The sequence below is a fragment of the Schistocerca americana genome, chromosome X, assembly GCF_021461395.2.
Source record: "Schistocerca americana isolate TAMUIC-IGC-003095 chromosome X, iqSchAmer2.1, whole genome shotgun sequence".
Lineage (NCBI taxonomy): Eukaryota > Metazoa > Arthropoda > Insecta > Orthoptera > Acrididae > Schistocerca > Schistocerca americana.
In genome coordinates this window covers 608,521,510-608,541,608 of record NC_060130.1, presented here as the reverse complement: position 1 = coordinate 608,541,608, position 20,099 = coordinate 608,521,510, and the positions used below count along the sequence as shown (strand labels likewise).

Here is a 20,099-nt window from a genome sequence, read left to right as displayed (position 1 = left end):
TTCAGAATCTCGTTTCCTAATCTAATTCCGTCAGCGTCACTTTCTTTAATTAGACTACGTTCCATTATCCTCGCTTTAGTTCTGTTGATGTTCATCTTATCAAGACTGTCCATTTCGTTCACCTGCTCCTGTGAGTCCTTTGCTGTCTCTGGCAAGACCAATGACGTCGGAAAACCTCAAAGTTTTTATTTCTTCTCCCTGAGCTTTAATTCGTACCATAATTTTTTTTGGCACCCTTTACTGCTTGCTCAGTGTACACATTGAACACGTTGTGTACAGGCTACAACCTAGTGTCACTCCCTTCTCAACCACTGCTTCCCTTTCACTCACCTTGACTCTTATTACCGCCATCTCGTTTCCGTACAAGTTGTAAACAGTGATTCGCTCCCTGTATTTTACCTCTGATACCTCGAGAAGTTCAAGGACAGTATTCTAGTCACCATTGTCAAAAGCTTTCTCTAAGTCTACAAATATTACAAACGTGGCTTTAGCTTTCTTTAACCCATCTTCTGCGATAAATCGTAGGCTTGCTATTTCCTCACGTGTTCCTATGGAATCATAACTGGTCTTCCTCCTGGTTGGCATTTACTTCTTTTTCCATTCTTTTGTGAAGGATTCGCGTTAGTATTTTGCAACCGTGAGTTGTCAGACTTATAGTTCGGTAAAAGTCACTCTTGTCAGCACGTTCTTTCTTTGGAATTTGAGTTATTACGTGGTTCTTGAACTGTGAGGGTATTTCACGTTTTTCATACTTCCTACTTTTGTCGTGCCTGTCTCTCCCAAGGCAATCAACAGTTCTGACGGGATGTCATATGCTAATTGGGCCTTCTTTCGACTTAGGTCTTTCCGTGCTCTATCAAATTTTTTCTCGCTGTATTGTATCTTCCATCTAATGTTCATCTACCTCCTCTTCCATTTCTATGATATTGCCTTCAAGTTCACCTCCCTTGTACAGACTATCCGTCGTTCCACCTTTCAGCTTCTCCTTCTTTGGTTAATACTGGTTTTCCAGATAAGGTCTTCATATTCATACAGCTGCTTCTCTTTTCTCAAAAGGCCTCGTTCATTTTCCTCTACTCAGTCTCTCTCTTTACATTAGCGGCACATACTTCTAAATCCTTACATTTGTCCTCTAGCTATTCCCGCAAAGCCAATAATGCACTTCCTGTCTATTTCATTTTTGGGCGGTTCGTATTCTCTTAAGTCTGAATCATTTGCAGCATTTTTTATATTTCATCCTTTCATCAAATAAATTAAATATATCCTGTGTTATCCAAGGATTTCTACTAGGCATTGTCTTTTTACCTATTTGACCTTCTGCTGCTTTCACTTTTTCATCTCTCAAAATTACACATTCGTCTTCTACTGTATTCCTTTCCCTGTTTTAGTTAATTGTTGCCTAATGCTCCCCCTAAAACTCTCAATAACCTCTGGTACTTTCAAATTATCCAGGTCCCATCTCCTTAATTTCCCACCCTTTTTCAATTTCTTCAGTTTCTTTCTACATCTACCTTTACACTCCACCAGCCACCCAACGGTGTGGCGGAGGGCACTTTACATGCCACTGTCATTACCTACCTTCCCTGTTCCAGTCGCGTATGGCTTTTTTCGCGGGAAGAACGACTGCCGGAAAGCCTCTGTGCGCGCTCGAATATCTCTAATTTTACATTCGTGATCTCCTCGGGAGGTATTAGTAGGGGGAAGCAATATATTCGATACCTCATCCAGAAACGCACCCTCTCGAAACCTGGCGAGCAAGCTTCACCGCGATGCAGAGCGCCTCTCTTGCAGAGTCTGCCACTTGCGTTTGTTAAACATCTCCGTAACGCTATCACGGTTACCAAATAACCCTGTGACGAAACGCGCCGCTCTTCTTTGGATCTTCTCTATCTCCTTTGTCAACGCGACCTGGTACGGATCCCACACTGATGAGCAATACTCAAGTATAGGTCGAACGAGTGTTTTGTAAGCCACCTCCTTTGTTGATGGACTACATTTTCTAAGGACTCTCCCAATGAATCTCAACCTGGCACCCGCCTTACCAACAATTAATTTTATATGATCGTTCCACTTCAAATCGTTCCGCACGCATACTCCCAGATATTTTACAGAAGTAACTGCTACCAGTGTTTGTTCCGCTATCATATAATCATACAATAAAGGATCCTTCTTTCTATGTATTCGCAATACATTACATTTGTCTATGTTAAGGGTCAGTTGCCACTCCCTGCTCCAAGTGCCTATTTGCTCCAGATCTTCCTGCATTTCGCTGCAATTTTCTAATGCTGCAACTTCTCTGTATACTACAGCATCATCTGCGAAAAGCCGCATGGGACTTCCGACACTATTTACTAGGTCATTTATGTATATTGTGAAAAGCAATGATCCCATAACACTCCCATGTGGCACGACAGAGGATACTTTAACGTCTGTAGACGTCTCTCCATTGAGAACAACATACTGTGTTCTGTTTGCTAAAAACTCTTCAATCCAGCCACACAGCTGGTCTGATATTCCGTAGGCTCTTACTTTGTTTGTCAGGTGACAATATACCGAACGCCTTCCGGAAGTCAAGGAAAATGGCATCTACCTGGGAGCCTGTATCTAATATTTTCTGGATTTCATGAACAAATAAAGCGAGTTGGGTCTCACACGATAGCTGTTTCCGGAACCCATGTTGATTCCTACAGAGTAGATTCTGGGTTTCCAGGAATGACATGATACGCTAGCAAAAAAACATGTTCTAATATTCCACAACAGATCGATGTCAGAGATATAGGTCTATAGTTTTACGTATCTGCTCGATGACCGTTCTGGAAAACTGGGACTACCTGTGCTCTTTTCCAATCATTTGGAACCTTCCGTTCCCCTAGAGACTTGCGGTACATGACTGTTAGAAGGGGGCAAGTTCTTTAGCGTACTCTGTGTAGAATCGAATTGGTATCCCGTCAGGTCCAGTGGACTTTCCTTTGTTGAGTGACTCCAGTTGCTTTTCTATTCCTTGGACACTTATTTCGATGTCAGCCATTTTTTGGTTTGTGCGAGGATTTAGAGAAGGAACTGCAGTGCAGTCTTCCTACATTTGATATCCAATAAATTGTGGGCAGGCTCCACATCTGTCCTTCGAAATGTCTTACAGTGTGAAATCTGATAACGAAATCTCTGTCCTACTATTATATAATCGATCTGAAACCTTCTGGAGTCTCCAGGATTCTTCCTCACTCACAAGACAAAATACCTACTGGAGTCAGGGGGACACATTCATCAGTTTAGAGTCAGATTACAGATGGAGAGTATTGAAAGAGAGTAAAATAGAACATGCCATACCATGTAACCGCAGGAATGGAGAAGTTAAATTTAAGGGATTACAGATTAGCATCTTATTCATGTAGACTCAACATGGGAAAAGGAGGAATTGCTACTTATATAAAAACTGAACACAAGGTCAAAAGTATTGAAAGAAATAGTTTTTGTGTAGATCAGATATCTGAAGCATGTGCATGTGAGTTGCTACTGCAATATACCTCTATAGTAATTGTAACAATCCACAGATCCCCTCAGTTTAGCAATATTTACGCATTTTGGATAGGAAAGTATTTAATAGGAATGTATTTATTTATTAATAACCAGGAGGAATACTCATAGCTGTGGTTGCCCTACCTACAAGGTTGTCAGCAGAAGAGGAGCTACTTTCACAACAAATAAAAGAAATGTATCCACATGGCATTGTATCAACTGAAAATACTGATATGAGAAATATGTTTGTTGTTCAAGGATTATTTGATGATGAATTTCTGTGTGATTATTATTTCATTAGATGCCTAAAAACAAAGCTACAAACAAAATTATATGTACTTGAACACATACACCTAAATTCTGACGAAATTGTAAGAATCGAATATAATCGTAACTCTATTAACTTGTACAATAAAATGAAAGAAAAACTGAATCAAAATATTAATTTATACAGATATTATTTTACATTAATTAATGGATACACTGTGCAACAACTTTTAGATCAATTAAGGAATATTTTATAAAACAATTTTATCTTTATTAACCCACCTGTTATGCAAATTGTCAAAACCCAACCACCTGATATATACAAGATAATTTGGTTTTTGTAGTTCATGCTCACAAAAATTTCGTTTTACTTCTCCACCATCCAATGCTTTCAGCTTGTATGTGACTGAATTAGACGAAAAACATTTTCAGTTTCGAGAATTTCTATTGACCAATTGGTTGTGAACTCTTTTTCAAAAATTCCTTTAAGGTTGTTACTTCTAAATCAATCTCCTATTTTAAATTCGGTTTTACAATAGCAGCTTATAATGTTTGTCACTAACTTCTATTGGTCCCATTTTTCTTGATGAATGCTTTGTGTTATTGTATTTATCAACTAGTTTTATAAATACCACAAATACTTTAATACTCAGCTTCGGTAATGGGATTTTCCATAGGGACTGAGTGCAGAGCATAAATATGTAATTCACCTTCTAAGTATTATTAGTAACTGCATCATAACCATTTGCAGAATTCGTTATATCAACTAAATACAGCATTTATTTACTTTAAAAATGTAATATAATTCTTTTTGAAATTATTTAATTGTATCTGGTCGAATATTTTCAATTTTAGCATTGACTTTTTTTAGTTCTCCAGATTCTATTTTTGCAGTAATTTATTCATTTCTTTTATTTTCAAAAATGTCGTTTTATTACCTCTAAAGTATTATTGTATTTATAATAATCTGCCAACAGCATTAACACAAATACACAAAAATCACTTTATCAAATTTTCTTTTCTCTTGTAACTGTAGTATAGGTCATTTTTTGCCAAATAATTTCCTAGTATGTTGCCAGAAAATGAATCAAAATCAATTTTTGTATTATAGTAACAAATCCAATGTGTGCCACTATCATCAGATGTATCCAAATTTACTATTCCTATTCGATATATGTTGGTTGGTCTGTTAATTCATCATTCATGAACACATCATGAAAAGGTTTAATTTTTAACTGTTTAGCAAGTATTTCTATATCGATATCACTTAATGCATTAGGATATATACTAATTACTTCTTCTTCCAATTCTTTATGATCGTCCTTTATTATTTATTAGGGCATTTGCAACTTCAGCTGGTCCAGCAGGTAATGCACCAACAGTGGCTAAATAGGGTAATGCTGCCAAACGTAATGGAAAGAATCCTCCTTCATCTTTTGTTAATCCAGTTTCTTCTTTCATTTTTGTTTGATATTCAATATTTTTTTCATTGCAGGTATGCCTAGTGTTATTAGCAAATTTCTGCTAGTTTTCTTGTCTCTCTTTCTGTTTTCAGTATAAGTTAGAAATTATCGATACTATGTAACAATATATTGTTGAGTTTAATTGTAATTGCTTTTGCTTCAGTTTTGCCACTAGGTAGCAATTTGTAATCAATATTGAAGTTATTCACTTATGTAGAATGAAATTTTTTTAGGACAAAATATTTTATAGTCCATATCCATTTTCATCCAGGCCCATTCCTAATTTTCTTTTACCATATGTTATTCCTGTAACTGTAGCTGCAGCTAATTTTTCTCCTAATGAAACCTCAGACCTATGCATCCTTTCTTTTACCATGAGTTCAAGTTGTTTTTCCGCTTCATGCCTTTTCTCTACATTTTTATGATCTACATAGGCAATGTCATGTTTTTCCATGCTTCATCCAATGCATTTAATCCTTGATCTCCTCTTTCATCTAGTTTGGTTCCCTGACCAAAAGAATCTATAGGCTGGTAGATGCATATCAAAAGGTAATTTGTTAAATAATGTGTTAACTAATCCTTTTCCAAATGTTTCATTTTTCTAAAATGTTTGTGGCTAGTTATTCAAAAACCTAATCAGATATTGTATTCTTCTCAGATCATTGATAATGAAATCACTCAATTCACTCATTAACATTTGTGTTATTCCTGCTTTTTCTTATGATAATTTTTATCTCCTGCAAATTCCTCACTGTGAATTACAACTGTCTATCCATTAGATCAGAAGATCAACAGTTCAAATACTTTCAACAGGTTTATCAGTGCATTGGTTATGAATCCTACACCTGTTTTTGCATTTGAATAATCTGGAGAATCTTAATTTGATGACAATATTGTTAATTTTGGTAGTAAATATCATGAATTTATTTTGTCATACCTTTTTTTTCCTTCTACTTCACCTTATTTTATTTGGATCAATATCAGAATACAATGCACCTGAACTGTATAATGTATCTGTATTATTTGATAAATCAGCAGCATCATATTTTGTGCCCAGACCATCCATAGCAATCTGTTTTTTTCTTTTTTGTTAAAGGAGTAATCTGTCCATCTATATCTTCACATTCTTTTTCCCAATACTTCATTAATCTCCATTGAATCAAACTCCCAAATAACCATTAAATTTCAATTTGCAAATAATTTTTAATCCAAATATTTAACATACTTTAACATTCTTTCACTTATATTTCTTTTTTATCGTCGCTCTCTCTATTCCCTCCAGTCTGTGATTTTTTGTTACTTTTTTCTCTTCTTATCTATTAAGTGCCAACTGTATTTCTGATTCATTTAATAAGTAATCAAATTGTGGTCTGTTATAATTTTTAATTTGTGGAATGTCTCCAAATTCTTCTGAATGAGAAGTGGTATGGTAGCATACATATGGAATCAGTTGTTTCTCAATGTCTCTATTTTCTTCAATAGCTTTGAGAAAATTATGACCTCCCTTCAGTTCCTTGATTTACCCACTTGATTTCATCAGTAACTGGGTGATATTCTTTTTTATGTTTTTGTACTTTATTCTTCATTGTTGCTTTGAAAGCTTGAATCCTTCTTTCAATTCTTCAGTTTTTCTATTTCATTTAGGTTATTTCACAACTTCTGGTTTGTATTTCATCAACATTAACTAAAGGCAAAAACCATTAATCAAATATGTGTTGCATTTAACATTTAGATGTTGTACAAAATCTTTTATTTCACATCTGTATCTCCTTTTGTTAAATTCCTCTCATGTGTACTGTAAAAAATCTGAAATGATCCTCATTTCAGCATTCACTACAATATTCTTTCAAATCATTTATTTTAAATCACCATCAACAAAGTGGTGGTAAAAATGATTTAAATTTGTATCACTTGGTCAAATATATTTTTGAAAATTTAGATTATTTCTGACTAATTGTTTTGGTATTTTTGAATATGTATGATGTAAATAAAAAGAATCTGTTTCCTTGTGTCTCCCTCTAGTAAAATATTCTCTAACCACATACTGATTTTCGAGAATGAAATCAATGAATACTACAAGTGAATTATATTGACATTGATCCAGTGGCATGATTTCATCAATATTTTCAATAAAAGTAGTGTCATCTTCTCATGAACTATGTCTTCCAGTTTTTCAACCATTTGTGTAAACTTTTGATATTTTAGTTGATCTAAGCTCTAAGAGAAAACAGACCTGATGATTTATTTTATTGCAATTGAACCACACCAGAGATAGAATAGAACTGTGAAAAGCTTAGAAAAATTTATTCATTCAATAAAGCCAAATATTCATATAATGTTGATGAAATATGAAATAGAGTTAGTGTTGAGAGAGATATACAACTGTTTATGGATACAAAAGAAAGTACTGAAAGTGTGCTTGGATTTAATGGTCAGACTATTCTTGCTAATGAAAAGATTGTTGTTAATGATGTTCCTAAAATTGTTCCATTTAAATGACTAAACATAAATATTAATTTGTGTGATGCTATGTTTGTAAATCATACTGACCACATTAGTTCAGAAATTAATATTATTGCTCTATTCAAGCCTAATGAAGAGTTTGGTCAGCCACTAATTCATCAACCACATTATGCTCTATATATTCCAGGTTTTGACACTGTTCAGGGTTTGGAAATAACTATAACAGATGAAAATTATGATTTGATTTACTTCAGTGGTGCTAGTAGGACAGTTGTTTTAGAAATGGAGTAATAAAATTTATCGTTTTAAATGATCAAATTCAATGGTTTTCTGTTTTACTCATTCCCAGTGAATAAGAAAAGTAATTATAATCTAAATGTTCCTAACAAGGATACTGAGATAAAATCTATATTGGTTATGTTTCAGTTCATTGGAATCATGCTCAGTTTACATGATCAGTTGGACTGTCAAAGCTGATGGATCAGATTACCCAACATGTGATGGAAAATGCAATAAACAATTAATTGATAATTGTGTGGCAAAGCTATTTGATTTCATAACCATTAAAAAATGAAACAGTATTTTATGTAGAATTTAAGATCGTTTTATTTCATCATCAGTTTTGTTGTATTTGACCTCATCTCTTGTTGATAAAATAATTGTGCTAGGTCACGCAGCTAACAATGGAAAGACAACGAGCAACGAAAATGGGGTGGTTTGTTCACTTGGAATGCCTGGTGGATTTCTCAAAGATCAGAAAGAGATCATGTGGGAGGATGATCTCTTATTTTTAAATGATTTCCGGTGCTGGAGATGCTGTTATTTGATGGGCTGATTACAGGTATGATGGAACTGAAATAAAAGATATTCCTCCAAATGAAGGTTAAATTGTCGTAGAATGTATGGCAATTCATGTGCATATAGTTAAATATGAACTTAGTTATGAGTTTGAAGAACGAGAATATATTTTGAAAATTCGAAATTTCTAATATCTTTTTATCAACTACAAACTGTGGAAGTTGCTATATTCAATGGTAAGAAGAATTTTGAACTAGATATTATGAATTTCTATAACTCAGCAGAATTTGATACACCTTACTTCATATTCGTCAGACAAATAGAAAAAATAATCTGTTGTCTTATTCATCGTTATTTGATCATTTTAAACAAGACACAATTTATTTGAAGCTGGAAGAAATGACGTTTGTCCACAAGAAATTTGGGACTTAGATCCTCTAAATTATAATTTAAATGCTTAAAATTCTTTTCTACATTTTAAACGAGTTACACAACTGAAAGGTGATGTTAATATAAACCCATATAATTTCATAACAAATTAAACAATTTGCATCATAAATATGACTCACAGAAAGACTGCAGATGCCACACAAAAACCAACATGAAATTTTGTGCAGCCTTTAATGATAAAATCCCTGCAGATGTCCTAGCGTATATTATGAAGTACAGAAAGAAAAATAATTAGGGACATAGAACAGTAGCATAGTAAATTTACTGAAAATTTTTGATTATATAAAGGAATAAAAAATTAGAAAAAATTACAGATATGTTACATTCATGTTTACATTTCAAGAACGATAGATGAAATAAAAGCTGAAAAATTTAGTATGTCGATTAGAAGATGATAAGCGATTTTACTGAGTATTGTTTCTATGGATAGCTCTTTTCATGTAGATTATACTGGCTTTTTGAATTTTTAAAGCCGGTTCGTATTTGGGTGGGAAATAAACAACAATTGTTCTAATTAGCTGCCACTGCCTTCTAGCAGGCGGCGGCTACTGTGTAACTCCTACCTCTAGAAGGCTGTGTGGCTGACTGATACTGTATATCAGGACTATAACTTTCTGTATGCACCATCTAGCTTGCACGGGCTGCCTATACTGTTCACCCATTATGACTGAGCAGCCAATATATTCATTTAGAGAAGGCGCTTGCATTCACAACAGTAGAGGAATATACTTCATTTTTAATATAAAATGTTCTTTTTTAATCTTAATTTGATTGTTCACATTCAAATTTACTTATTGTTTACAATTAGTCTCTTCTAAAACATTGCAGTAGTTCAAAAAATATAACGTATTTATGCCCAAAATGAACTGAAGACTGTAGCACATTTTACAATACAGTTTGCACTTTTCTTAGTTACTATATAAGCAAGCTGAGAGTGGCTTCATTCGCTCGCAGCGAGGCACCCAGGCTGGGAAGGGGTGGACATCCCAGAGCTAGATTTCATCTTAACAGCCCATCAAGTCACTGATGTCTGAGCTGTACACTCTCAATTAAAGATGATGGGTAACAGGTGCAAGAAGCGAAGATACCATCAAGTCACTCTATCATCACAGCCTGGCTGTGGACTGGGACTCCAAGTTCGACTCCGAAAAACCCCAGAGGGATAAGAAATGTAAGAGAGAGAAGTTAGAAATGCCTCTGGGTGTTTTCTTCATGGGCCCGAAGGTTTAGCTGAAATTTATGAATAGTAATTTGTACTGTATAAGTGGAGCCCTACTACAGAAGCTCAGTAATGCAAGTTGTCGTATCAGCATTCGATACCACACTTGTTAGGGGTTGCAGATATCGATCGCGATCCATAACAGATATCGCTGTACCCAAGAGTCGCGACTAGCGCCGCTAGCGCCGCTCCGCGGCTTCTGACAAGTATCTAGCGAGCTCTCATCCACTCTTGCACGGGACGTCAACTAGGAATGTAGCATAGCCTTCAGCTGATAGGAAGCAACCTCTAACAAGGCGCTTAGTGAAGTACATCATAAGTAATGCCTCTCTAGATATGTTTGTAATTATACGTATGCAGCATAGGAAGAAGCCTTAACACCAGTTAAGTACAGTATATATTATTTCTTACCAACGACTACTAATTATTTCAGTCTTTGCAGATACAGACTACGCAGCCAGTTCGTTACCGACTTCGCTGCCAAACCTACAATATGTGTTTCTATTTAGCATTGGCCAAGTAATCCTAATTTGTTAAAAGTTTGTGACCTACCAGCAGATATTTTGTGTAACATCATTGGATGGGATTTTATAAATTTGATAATGACAATAATGAATTTCATGATCTGGAATTTTTTGTGTGAATTCCATTAACATTTTTACCTTATTTACTTTACTTGAAGAGAAAAATATATATGGAATCTCAGAGTGGACAAGCATCCCGCCTGTAATTATAAAAATGTAAACAATAAATAAACTAAATAACAATAAATAAAAGAAAACAAAATAGAAGATACGAAAGAAAATAAAAAGTAAAAATATAAACTATACCTTATTTTTCTTAGGAGTGAGGTGAATGAGGGGAATGAGGTGAAAGAGTTGAAAGAAAGTAGAATGTTTTCGTAAGATTGTGGCTATTTTTTCTATAGAAAAAACGACAAAAATCACGAAATTCTGAGGATATCCGAGGGATTTTCTGATTTATGGCTATTTATTTATTAGAATAAAACGAGCTAGAATCTAGAACAGGATTCTACTCAAATCAGGTTTGCCTCAAAGATACGCTGTAACGTTCGTGAGCGTTAGTTACCTTTGAGATTGAACGTATTGAATTGATGTTAGTCATGATTGCCTTCAGGACAACAAAGTCGCCATTATCTACATCCCACTGATTTTGAAGAGGTCGTGTCATAGGGCTGCAAGAAGCTGCATGGGGCTACAGGAATCTGGATGTTCCTTCTGCGATAGGGCAGAAAGTCTGCGCAGGAATGTGCCCACTGTACACGACTGCTGGCAGCGGTAGTCACAAGAATGTACGGTAGCAAGAAGACCTTTCTCCGAATGGCCACGTGTCACTACCGAGAGTGAAGTCCATAGACCATCATGTTCGATGTGTGGTACTAGCACATCGTACTGCATCTGGAGTGGCAGTCTGAGCAGCAGTTGGCACCACAGTGACACAACAAGCTGTTACAAATCGGTTACTTCAAGAACAGCTCTGAGTCAGACGCCCTCTAGCGGGCATTCCACTGGCTCCAAGCCACCACTGTTTGTGACTTTAGTAGCGTCAACCGACAGCTGACAAGATTGCAGGGTGAAGGTCAGCTTGGTATTCTGATGAAAGCTGGTTCTGTCACAGTGCCAGTGATGGCCGTGTGTTGGTTAGAAGGAGGCCCATTGAGGACCTGAAACTTGTCTGCATGCTAGACACAGTAGACCTACACCTGGGGTTATCGTCTGGGATGCGACTTCGTATGACAGCGGGAGCACACTCGTGGATTTCCCACCCACCCAGACAACAAATCTGTACGTCAGTCTGGTGATTCGACCGGATGTGCTGCTATTCATTAACAGGGCTTCAGGGGGTGTTTTCCAACGGGATAATGGTCCCATACATGCCGTTGTTGTAACCTAACATGCTCTACCGAGTATCGACATGTTGTCTTGGTCTCCTCGATCAGCATATGTGTCTTCAATCGAGCACATATGAGATATCATCGGACGACAAATCAGGCGTCATCCTCAAACAGCATTAACCTTCCTTTTACTAACCGACCAAGTGTAACAGGTATGGAACACCACCCCAAAAACTGATATCCGGTACCTGTACAACACAATTCACGTACGTTTGCACGCTGGCATGCAACAATGTGGCTTTTAAACCGGTTATTAATGTACCACATTTCACACTTTCGATGGCTTATCTAGCACTCACATAATGTGTGGTGTTGAAATGTTAAGGGGCTCCGGAACGCCCTATACTTGCAATGTTAAAATAACGCTTATAAATTACATCTTTCCTCACAAAGTATTTGAGGTAGGAAGTTGAACTTTTTACAGATTATTTATTGGTATATGGGCTACAACTTAACACAGGTATTTTACAAAATTTTAGTTCAGTTATTAAAGATGATTTTTTTTTCAATTGTAATGAAAATTCACAACATTTTTTTGCAATTTTTTATTTATATATTCAAAAGTATACAGTTTTTTGGAAAAAGGCTGTGTTAAATTATGCAGAAGGTACTGTGTAACATTTACTGAACGTTTGAAACAAATACACTCCTGGAAATGGAAAAAAGAACACATTGACACCGGTGTGTCAGACCCACCATACTTGCTCCGGACACTGCGAGAGGGCTGTACAAGCAATGATCACACGCACGGCACAGCGGACACACCAGGAACCGCGGTGTTGGCCGTCGAATGGCGCTAGCTGCGCAGCATTTGTGCACCGCCGCCGTCAGTGTCAGCCAGTTTGCCGTAGCATACGGAGCTCCATCGCAGTCTTTAACACTGGTAGCATGCCGCGACAGCATGGACGTGAACCGTATGTGCAGTTGACGGACTTTGAGCGAGGGCGTATAGTGGGCATGCAGGAGGCCGGGTGGACGTACCGCCGAATTGCTCAACACGTGGGGCGTGAGGTCTCCACAGTACATCGATGTTGTCACCAGTGGTCGGCGGAAGGTGCACGTGCCCGTCGACCTGGGACCGGACCCCAGCAATGCACGGATGCACGCCAAGACCGTAGGATCCTACGCAGTGCCGTAGGGGACCGCACCGCCACTTCCCAACAAATTAGGGACACTGTTGCTCCTGGGGTATCGGCGAGGACCATTCGCAACCGTCTCCATGAAGCTGGGCTACGGTCCCGCACACCGTTAGGCCGTCTTCCACTCACACCCCAACATCGTGCAGCCCGCCTCCAGTGGTGTCGCGACAGGCGTGAATGGAGGGACGAATGGAGACGTGTCGTCTTCAGCAATGAGAGTAGCTTCTGCCTTGGTGCCAATGATGGTCGTATGAGTGTTTGGCGCCGTGCAGGTGAGTGCCACAATCAGGACTGCATACGACCGAGGCACACAGGGCCAACACCCGGCATCATGGTGTGGGGAGCGATATCCTACACTGGCCGTACACCACTGGTGATCGTCGAGGGGACACTGAATAGTGCACGGTACATCCAAACCGTCATCGAACCCATCGTTCTACCATTCCTAGACCGGCAAGGGAACTTGCTGTTCCAACAGGACAATGCACCTCCGCATGCATCCCGTGCCACCCAACGTGCTCTAGAAGGTGTAAGCCAACTACCCTGGCCAGCAAGACCCTGGATCTGTCCCCCATTGAGCATGTTTGGGACTGGATGAAGCGTCGTCTCACGCGGTCTGCACGTCCAGCACGAACGCTGGTCCAACTGAGGCGCCAGGTGGAAATGGCATGGCAAGCCGTTCCACAGGACTACATCCAGCATCTCTACGATTGTCTCCATGGGAGAATAGCAGCCTGCATTGCTGCGAAAGGTGGATATACACTGTACTAGTGCCGACATTGTGCATGCTCTGTTGCCTGTGTCTATGTGCCTGTGGTTCTGTTAGTGTGATCATGTGATGTATCTGACCCCAGGAATGTGTCAATAAAGTTTCCCCTTCCTGGGACAATGAATTCACGGTGTTCTTATTTCAATTTCCAGGAGTGTATGTTTGGAAGATCCTTAGATAACATGTAATTAGTATGAGAAAATAAAAGTTTTGGGAATCGAGCGACAAAGATTGGATTAACTTTTTAGTGCATTCCAGGTCCATAGGATGGATTATCTACATCCTCTGCAAACTCCTCCTCCAGCTTCCTCTTGTTCCTCCTCCTGTTGACTCTTGCTTGTATTTCTAGACTCTTTACAGCCCTGCCTGCAGCCCGAAGGCGTTCCTTGTCTAAAGCAAGCATCGCTCGTTGTTGTGTTCGTAGATTTTGCTACCATTTTCCTCAGTTGCAGTTACTGCAACACTGTTCCAAAAGGTGGTCATGTATGAACACTTATCACATTTCAGTTGTATTTCACTAGCAAGTCCTACGTGCTTTATTATGGAGAATTCCAGACCAACTTCACTACAGTGAATACATCTTACACAATGAGATTTTCACTCTGCAGCGGAGTGTGCGCTGATGTGAAACTTCCTAGCAGATTAAAACTGTGTGCCCGACCGAGACTCGAACTCGGGACCTTTGCCTTTCGCGGGCAAGTGCTCTACCAACTGAGCTACCGAAGCACGACTCACGCCCGGTACTCACAGCTTTACTTCTGCCAGTACCTCGTCTCCTACCTTCCAAACTTTACAGAAGCTCTCCTGCGAACCTTGCAGAACTAGCACTCCTGAAAGAAAGGATACTGCGGAGACATGGCTTAGCCACAGCCTGGGGGATGTTTCCAGAATGAGATTTTCACTCTGCAGCGGAGTGTGCGCTGATGTGAAACTTCCTAGCAGATTAAAACTGTGTGCCCGACCGAGACTCGAACTCGGGACCTTTGCCTTTCGCGGGCAAGTGCTCTACCAACTGAGCTACCGAAGCACGACTCACGCCCGGTACTCACAGCTTTACTTCTGCCAGTACCTCGTCTCCTACCTTCCAAACTTTACAGAAGCTCTCCTGCGAACCTTGCAGAACTAGCACTCCTGAAAGAAAGGATACTGCGGAGACATGGCTTAGCCACAGCCTGGGGGATGTTTCCAGAATGAGATTTTCACTCTGCAGCGGAGTGTGCGCTGATGTGAAACTTCCTAGCAGATTAAAACTGTGTGCCCGACCGAGACTCGAACTCGGGACCTTTGCCTTTCGCGGGCAAGTGCTCTACCAACTGAGCTACCGAAGCACGACTCACGCCCGGTACTCACAGCTTTACTTCTGCCAGTACCTCGTCTCCTACCTTCCAAACTTTACAGAAGCTCTCCTGCGAACCTTGCAGAACTAGCACTCCTGAAAGAAAGGATACTGCGGAGACATGGCTTAGCCACAGCCTGGGGGATGTTTCCAGAATGAGATTTTCACTCTGCAGCGGAGTGTGCGCTGATGTGAAACTTCCTAGCAGATTAAAACTGTGTGCCCGACCGAGACTCGAACTCGGGACCTTTGCCTTTCGCGGGCAAGTGCTCTACCAACTGAGCTACCGAAGCACGACTCACGCCCGGTACTCACAGCTTTACTTCTGCCAGTACCTCGTCTCCTACCTTCCAAACTTTACAGAAGCTCTCCTGCGAACCTTGCAGAACTAGCACTCCTGAAAGAAAGGATACTGCGGAGACATGGCTTAGCCACAGCCTGGGGGATGTTTCCAGAATGAGATTTTCACTCTGCAGCGGAGTGTGCGCTGATGTGAAACTTCCTAGCAGATTAAAACTGTGTGCCCGACCGAGACTCGAACTCGGGACCTTTGCCTTTCCCGGGCAAGTGCTCTACCAACTGAGCTACCGAAGCACGACTCACGCCCGGTACTCACAGCTTTACTTCTGCCAGTACCTCGTCTCCTACCTTCCAAACTTTACAGAAGCTCTCCTGCGAACCTTGCAGAACTAGCACTCCTGAAAGAAAGGATACTGCGGAGACATGGCTTAGCCACAGCCTGGGGGATGTTTCCAGTTTAGTTCTGCAAGGTTCGCAGGAGAGCTTCTGTAAAGTTTGGAAGGTAGGAGACGAGGTACTGGCAGAAGTAAAGCTGTGAGTACCGGGCGTGAGTCGTGCTTCGGTAGCTCAGTTGGTAGAGCACTTGCCCGCGAAAGGCAAAGGTCCCGAGTTCGAGTCTCGGTCGGGCACACAGTTTTAATCTGCTAGGAAGTTTCACATCAGCGCACACTCCGCTGCAGAGTGAAAATCTCATTCTGGAAACATCCCCCAGGCTGTGGCTAAGCCATGTCTCCGCAGTATCCTTTCTTTCAGGAGTGCTAGTTCTGCAAGGTTCGCAGGAGAGCTTCTGTAAAGTTTGGAAGGTAGGAGACGAGGTACTGGCAGAAGTAAAGCTGTGAGTACCGGGCGTGAGTCGTGCTTCGGTAGCTCAGTTGGTAGAGCACTTGCCCGCGAAAGGCAAAGGTCCCGAGTTCGAGTCTCGGTCGGGCACACAGTTTTAATCTGCTAGGAAGTTTCACATCAGCGCACACTCCGCTGCAGAGTGAAAATCTCATTCTGGAAACATCCCCCAGGCTGTGGCTAAGCCATGTCTCCGCAGTATCCTTTCTTTCAGGAGTGCTAGTTCTGCAAGGTTCGCAGGAGAGCTTCTGTAAAGTTTGGAAGGTAGGAGACGAGGTACTGGCAGAAGTAAAGCTGTGAGTACCGGGCGTGAGTCGTGCTTCGGTAGCTCAGTTGGTAGAGCACTTGCCCGCGAAAGGCAAAGGTCCCGAGTTCGAGTCTCGGTCGGGCACACAGTTTTAATCTGCTAGGAAGTTTCACATCTTACACAGTTTGAAAAAATTCCTTTGAGAACCGACATATCAAATATTTCATTCACATCCGATTCGCCCATAAAACATTCATAGTTTTCACTCATTGAACCAAGCTTCTTCTGTGAAGTAATTTCTTTCCCACTTTGACTGCTATGGGCAGGTGTACCTGAGAGGTTAGGTTCACTCACTAGGTTATCGTCTTTATTGTTTACAGTAATAACACATACCTTTGGCTTTCAAACATTTCTCCTTTTCTTAAAAGCCTTCAGAGGATTTCTAATAACTTTACTTTTACTCATTATTATACTTCAACAAAACAGAGACTCAGGAAACGGAATTAATTACGAATATTTTCGAGATAACGACAGAGTAAATAAACATGAAACAATCGACAATCACACCAGCGATATATATTGAACCATCACAGGTTAGCCACAACACATACTTTATCTCACATCACTAAAACGTACCTGATGAACACGGACGTTAATAATAACACCATTTGACAGCAGTTTAACAGAGCCACAGTGGGTCACGCCCATGTAGAACACATTTCTGCAGATTCAGAAAACGCAAAAAAGTAAAAATTGAACTTTTCATGATTTTGAGCCTTTCCGGAGCCCCTTAATCGCTCACACGTGTCGCCTAAGCAAACGTATTCCCGAAGTTTCATAGCTCTACAGAAATTAATTTTTGGTGTTGCGAATTTTTTTTTCGTCAGTGTAGTTATGCTGTGTAATAACGGCACACATGTTCAGAATTGGACACTGCAAGCAAATCGATAAAGGTCATGCGTGTGTGTGTCTACCACCGTGATATTCGAATACTTCGAGTGAAAATTAGTTCGAAGCGTGAAACAGTCGTTTTGTCAGAGTACTGTGGAGTAGAAAGGCGTTACGCAATACGGAGAGGTTTATTATCGAAATTACGAGAGAGCACATTCCGGGAAGAGATGGGCAACATATTACTACCGCCCACATATATCTCGCGTAATGATCACAACGAAAAGATCCGAGAAATTAGAGCAAATACGGAGACTTACAAGCAGTCGTTCTTTCCACGCACAATTCGTGAATGGAACAGGGAAGGGGGGATCAGATAGTGGTACAATAAGTACCCTCCGCCACACACCGTAAGGTGGCTCGCGGAGTATAGATGTAGATGTAGATGTATATTTACATGCGCGGAAAATGGTGTATCCAATTCTGGATTAGCATGAAATACAAATATTACCATTTTAATACAGTGAAATATGTGTTTTGGCATACCATCATCAAGAACTAAGAGGTGAGTAAGAGTCTCAACAGACGGACAGAATAAAGGAACCGTTCCGTCGATATGTAAAATACATACTGCAGTTGCATCGGGAGAGATTGGTGTATTCATTTCGATCCTATCAAGAATATGAAATGGCGGATTTTCAGTTAGATGTCTGTACATTTCAAATCTATGAACAATCCTCCGCGAAATATGGAGGTGATCAAATTAACTGGAAGACTGAAAATTCTTATGTTTTCAGTCGGATGGATAAGAACACAACAATTATGAACACAAAAACAAATTGGAAAATCAAAAAATTTCTTAGACGTCCAAACAAAGTGTGAGCTGGAAAAATCCGTCTGCATCCACGACACTGTAACAAGAAGATGCAGTATCATTGGAGAATGTCTATTCGCGAAATGTGACAACATTTCGATTAATCAGAAAAATACTGGAAGTTAAGATATTAATTCAAAGCAGAAACGAATCGTTGTTGCATACATTATACACACTGTCCAGTCACATTAATGTGACCACGTGTCAGATGTATGAATAACCACCTTTCCACCCTTTAGTAGCGCGTACCGCTGCGAGACGTGTAGGAAGAGTGTCAGTGAGGTTCTGGAAGGTATCAGCAGGAATGTGGCGCTATGCCGACTTCATTGCCGCAGGCAGCTGCGCTAGATTTCTCGGTTGAGCATCCATGGCGCGAACAGCCCGATCGAGGTGGTCCCCCAGATTCTCGATTCGGTTTAAATCCTTGGAGTTTGGTGGCCAAGGGTGAACGGTAAACTCATCCTGGCTCTTTTTAACCACGCACTTATACTGCGAGCTGTGTGACACTTTGCATTGACTTGTTGGTAGATGGCACTGTGCCGAGGAAGAAGAAATTACAAGTAGGGGTGGTCATGGTCCCCAAAGATAGATGCTTACATGTATTGATACAGTGCGCCTTCCTGAATGAGGAGGTCACGCAGGGAACCGCCACGAAATCATTCCCCAGACCATAACGCACCTCCTTCGGCTTGGACCCTTCCTACGATTATCACAGGCTATTTGTTTTCAGACGTTTCACGCTGATAGACCGTAATAAGTGATTCATCCGAAAAGGCTATCTTTCTTCACTCAGCGGACATCCAGTTGCGGTATTAGCGTGCAAATTCCAGCCTTCGTCGCCGATGAACCACAGTAAGCATAAGTGCGTGATGAGTGGCCGAGCGGTTCTAGGCACTTCAGTCTGGAACCGCGCGACAGCTACGCTCGCAGGTTCGAATCCTGCCTCGGGAATGGATGTGTGTGATGTCCTTAGGTTAGTTAGGTTTAAGTAGTTCTAGGTCTAGGGGACTGATGACCTCAGATGTTAAGTCCCATCGTGCTCAGAGCCATTTGAACCATTTGAGTGCATGTAAGAGGCGCCTGCTGCAGAGAGCCATACACAACAATGTTTACTGAACGGTTGTTTGCTGTACTTGGTCTGTCAGTTGCTCAACTGTTGCACGTCTATTAACCCTTATACGTCACCGTAGCTGTTGTTCACCACTGTCATATATGGCCTGTGTTGCACCACGATTGCCTCGGCTCCGGTTTCGGATAGCGCCATTTTGTCATGCACGGTATACTTTAATCACGGTGGCACGTAACAGTTTACAAACTTAGCCGTTTCTGAAATGCTTCCACTATTGGCTCACGATAGATGAATCGCTCCGTTTCCGCATTGCAACAACGACTGCACTGCTCTTCACGTCCAGTGGGCACGCTCTGTATACAGCCTCCACTGAGAGTGCTGGCACCTGCTGTCTGTGAGTGGTTATTGCACACTGACGTCGAATGCAGGCGGTGGTGACAATGTGACAGGACCGTATACAAATGTTCGGTTTATTTCATAGCATGGGTTTATGCACCTAATTCGTAAATACATAGTTGTATTACATTGATAAAAAATGTTTCCATT

General features: G+C 40.4%; 1 non-coding gene across 1 annotated transcript; it reads right to left on the bottom strand.

The window, feature by feature from the left end:
* Window positions 1–15,855: 15,855 nt before the first annotated feature.
* On the bottom strand, window positions 15,856–15,930 carry Trnas-gga. The gene has a single exon. It is a non-coding gene; the product is annotated as a tRNA-Ser (tRNA).
* Between the last annotated feature and the right edge of the window lie 4,169 nt (window positions 15,931–20,099).